A 5,138-nucleotide genomic window follows, 5' to 3' on the forward strand; every position below is an offset into this window, starting at 1 on the left:
CCAGCTCTTCTAGTCATCAAGAAGAGCTCACCATCCAAATTTCATAATTTTTGGAGCAAAGGAACTCAAGATATAAATTAAACAAGTTTGCATTCATTTAAAAACATATTTCAAGTTTCAATTTAATTCTTCCAAAAATTCTACTACAAGTGTTCATGTTATATTTTTTCTAAATACTACACTTCACCATGAACCTAACAGAATTGGAACCACCTAATTTGGATTTACAAAACTAGAGATACAATTTTTACAAAACAGCAATCAAATCTAGAATAAATGAGCTAGCTTTCTATAACATAGTGACTGATAGGCGGGGCCCAACGGTCAGCCGGGCCCGCATGACAGTGAGACAAAACAGAGCACGGCGACTTGGGATGGCGCAAAACTAGAGGAGCTCGCTAACGGTGGTGTCTCCGGCGATGAGGACGGCACCAGCATGACCACCTCGACCTCCCGCGTCGATTAAACTCCTAACCCTAAGCTCTAGCGGACTCTAGGCACGCCGGCCATAGCACATGGTGGCATGGCAGCAAGGCTCAACGGCGTGGCACCGGTGCTGGCGGTGGGGTCTTGATCCAAGGGTTGGCCAAGACTCCATGGTTCATGGTGAAGCTAGTGTGCACGCTAGCGAGGCAAGGGGTGGTCGGGGATGGGCCGGCCATGGTGTCGGGGTGTAGCAGTGAAACGCCGGCGAGGAACACACGCGGCACATCGGCTTACCAGGCGCTGCCAGTGAGCAAACATGGGTGCGGGGTGACGGTGGAAGCACAATGGAGCTCCTGTGGTGGTGTTTGAGGGATGTGACATGGGCTTGTGCCATCAATGATGATGGCGGCGAGCTATGCTACTGTGGGAGAGACGAAGGAGGAGGCAGGGAAAGCAAATGCGAGCGAGGAGGAGTCATGGGCGAACGCTGCGGGATGAAGTGAAGCACCGAGGCCTAATGTGGCCTCAATAGGTAGGCAGCCGGCGACGCGTGGCGCCACACAGCGGTGAAGCTCTGCTGCCGGTCAGGTACTGTAGCTCGCCATCAGTGTTTCATTCCGAGCCTAACAGTGTGACTTGGTGGCCTTCCCTCGCCTAATCCGTTGGTCATCAGTGAAAACAGTCAAGATAAAAGTTGTAGCCCTATGTACCAGCTACAACTTCTATTAAAAGACCAAGACCTAATTCTTCAAGAATCATGAGTAAACTCATCACCAAGTCGAGCAAATGAAACTGAAATGGGCTTTGTGACTTAGAAATTTTTCAGAGCCTCCAAATGGACCTCAAAATTGACTTGTGGGCCCCTTTTGAGCATGTTTTGCACATTTTCATGACTTGGCCTCTAAACAAAGTTTGTTCCTCATATAATTTGCTACAACTTTGCTTTAGGTTGCTCAGACATGCAAACACTCTAAGCTCTACTTTTTAAACAGTCAAACCAAGGAGCTCGAGAGGTCAACACTAGTCAAACCATGACTTGGAAACTTAATTAGGCAAAATGATCAACATGAACATTGTTCCTAATGACATTCTAAGTATAACTAAGTTGCTTGAAAGGATAATTAGCCACACCACACATTGGTCACCCCTAATTCAAGCATCACATGTCTTGAAACAAGGAAAAACAAGTGACTTTGTTACTTCTATTTCAAAACCATGTTTCATGTGTTTCATGAATTTGTGGCATTATACTAGCTAACCATGTTTCACTAAAGTGAGTTGCACATGTTGCACTTGAGTGTTACACACTATTCATTTCCTAAAACAAACACACATAAAATATAACAATATGTTGCAATGATTCAAAAGCATGATTGAAGGTAATATAGGTGAGTTTGAAAGTTAGATCAGTTTATTCTAATCTAGAGAAGAATTTTTGATTGAACACCTATGTACTTTTGAGGCTTGAAAATATTGTAGCAACTCCTGATCCATTGCTGAGTTTAGCTTTGCTCAGGGACTGGCAAAGTTTAAGCTTGGGAGAAATTGTTAACGGTCACTAACATCAATTATAAACAATCAACATAACCTGTATTTAAACTTAATTCCATCACCAAACATAGGTATATGGGTTTAAACTAATAAATTCCACAAGTTTGGGTAAATCTATGCTTTCAGCAGGGTTTATTCAGAAAACCGCCAAGGAAGACCTATTCGTTAGAGGAAATCGCGTAATTCCACAGCATAACCAGCGTGGGAAGACTCTAGAAGACTCTAGGAGGCTCTCCACCATAGTGGAGCCTGAGACACTAACATGTGGGGTAGGTCACCTGGCCCCTGGGGTCCACTAGTTAGCCCCTCATTGCTAAGTCTGTTCCCCACTGCCTCCTAGGTTGCATCTACACCGTTCTTTAAGTAGGTTTGATCCAAGGGCTCATAATGGATGCTCCGGCCTATATAAATAGCCTTGTACCCCCCTCCCTAGGTAGATCCCTAAAACCCTAATTCATATCATAAGGATTAGAGCCAGCTATAAAGAGAAGATTAGTCATCCATAGGATCTAGTCTTATAAATAGAAATAGTGAGATAGAGAGCGAGGAAAGAATTTGGAGGAGGTGCCGGCCTATCGGTGCTCTCTCTACAGCTTGTACCTTGGCGGATTCAAGTTCTATCTAAGCTTGTTTCTGAGATTTCTCTAGTAATCAACTTCTGATTCAAGTAAGCATCTTGTTTATATTATTCATCAGGTTTGTGACTCTTTTGAGTGCTTTATTCTTTACATAGGGGGAGTAAAGTATTAATTATAAGTGTAAATGTGGTGCTTAGACTTGGGTTAATCATGGATGCACCCTGCATTCCGAAAGGTGGTAGATCGCATGAGTGACATAAGTTCTATATAGCCTGTACTATATAGCTTCATTGATCCTTTGTAGTCCACCTCCCGTTTGTAGGCACACGTAGGACGCGGTTGCGAAGGAAAGCATCCTCTGCTGGTGTCTTTCCCTAGTAATGTCCCCAGTTGGATAGTAGAAGACATAAGCTTACCCATGTTAGAACTAGAGAACTTTAGTTATCCTCTCTACACTCCTATTTATTCTTAGCCTTGTTGCTACTCCTAGTTAAGTTAAACCTTAACCAAGTCACTACCCCTTGTTAAGTTAGAGCGTAGTTAGTCTCACACGTTTTCCTATGGATACGATACTTAGAATACTTCTGGGTGAAAGCTACAACGGTATCTGTGCACTTGCGGATTTATATATGTGTTTTAAATATACCAACAACAGTCCTGCTTCATGGGCTGTTGTGAGTTGTTTTTTTTGTCAAATGATCTTTTTCAAACCAGCTTCACAGATGAAACTCCTTTTATCTTTTTGCTCTCACAAAGGGATGCGGTGGGATAAAGTTGAAAAGGTAGCTTATCCTAGCCGTGTCCTACATGTGGGCCCCAATAAGCACAAAAACTGCTGGTGCCATAGCGTGGGGGTGCGAGGACCGTGGGTGTGTGCAACCATGGCTGGAAGGGCAGGCGCAACCACCAAGACGCGGGCAGCTGCTAGGGATGAGAGTGCACAACTCGGGGGAGGGAGCGGGCATGCGCTGGCTTGCCGGGGCACAACCGCTGGGGTGTGGCCGCCAAAGCCACGCGCGGACACTATAGAGAAGCCATGCACGTGGGGTGCGAGCGCCTCGACCGTCAAAGCGATGCACGGACGCCGCTTGGCCCACGCACAGAGACTGCGAGAGAAGACGGGGCCGCCAGATGCCATGTCGGGAAGAAACATGTGGAGGAAAAAAGAGACCATTGTCTTGTGAGAAAGAGATAATAAAAAAAATAAAGAAAAGCAAAGCAATGGGCAGTGTAGTTATTTCTTTCTTTTCCATCATGTGAAGCTGTTTTGCTAAATGGGGTCATGAAAACAACTCAGCTTCATCGAGAAAGTTGCTCATGAAGCTAAAACACAAAAAGAACAGTTTCACTAGGTCTTGCTTGGGTATTGCAGCATCCACACTTTATCCCAAACTGGGTCTACTACTGCCCAGTGCCCCTGCTCTACTTCGTTGTTTCTCCATCGCAAGAAGTCGGCTCTGCAGACCTTATATGCACTGCGACATGGAACGAGAAGTTTCTGTCATGGGCTGGCAAAGAAGTGCTGATTAAAGCAATAGCGCAGGCCGTGCCAATCTTTGCCATGGCTTGCTTTGATTTGACAAAATCCTTGTGTGATCAAATAGGCAACATGGTTTGCCGGTTTTGGTGGAATCAGCAAGAGAGGAAGCATAAGATTCATTGGCTAAGTAAGGACATGTTGATGAACCCAAAGGAGGCGTGGGGGCTTGGATTCCGAGACATATATGCTTTCAACTTGGCAATGTTGGCTAAGCAGTGTTGGAGTATATGACAGAACCCTGATTCACCGTGTGATAGGATTTTAAAAGCCAAATGAATCAACTTATATAGTAAAAGCTATACATTTAGAAAAAGTCAGAACCACTTATAATTTGGAATTCATGTAGTAATGGTTTATCATAACTATTGGAAGTGTATCTAGGAATGAAAATGATGTGGATAATTCTCCGATCCAAATTTGAATTTTGAGGATACATTGAAGAATTTTTAATATCCTTGCAGATATGGATAATCCAAATCTAATTGTGTGTGCGTGGGGTAGAATTCGAAATCGGCAAAATCAGTGAGATATGGATTATCCACAAATTCTATGTGGGTTATCTGATATTTAAAATAACATATCCAATAATTTTTCTCTCTAAAATCAGAGTAATTCAGGATTAAAAAAAACTTGTTAGTTGAGAACTTTTATTTTAAGATGTGGTTGTTTTATATTCTAAATTATAAATTGGGAATTTGCTTGCTAATAACATATCATTTGTGAGTGTGGATACCCTGTTAAGTATTAATGCCTATGTGATAGCCACAACATGGAATGCAATGCAAGATTATTGTCTACTGCTTGCTATTGGCTCTTTTGTAAATTAATTCTTTGTAAGCATATAATTCTCTATGTATGTATATATTACTTGACTATTTAAATTCATCTCCGATTTGATTCCGTTCCATCTCCATACCATTTTTGACATCCAGAAAAATTCTCATCCGCATCCATGTATTATCGGCTCCAAATCTGATCTGATCCGATCCATTTTCATCATCCCTAGGTGTATCATAAGTTAGGAACTCCCATTAGTATAGAAA

Source organism: Miscanthus floridulus, chromosome 2 (genome assembly GCF_019320115.1).
Source record: "Miscanthus floridulus cultivar M001 chromosome 2, ASM1932011v1, whole genome shotgun sequence".
Taxonomy (NCBI): Eukaryota; Viridiplantae; Streptophyta; class Magnoliopsida; order Poales; family Poaceae; genus Miscanthus; species Miscanthus floridulus.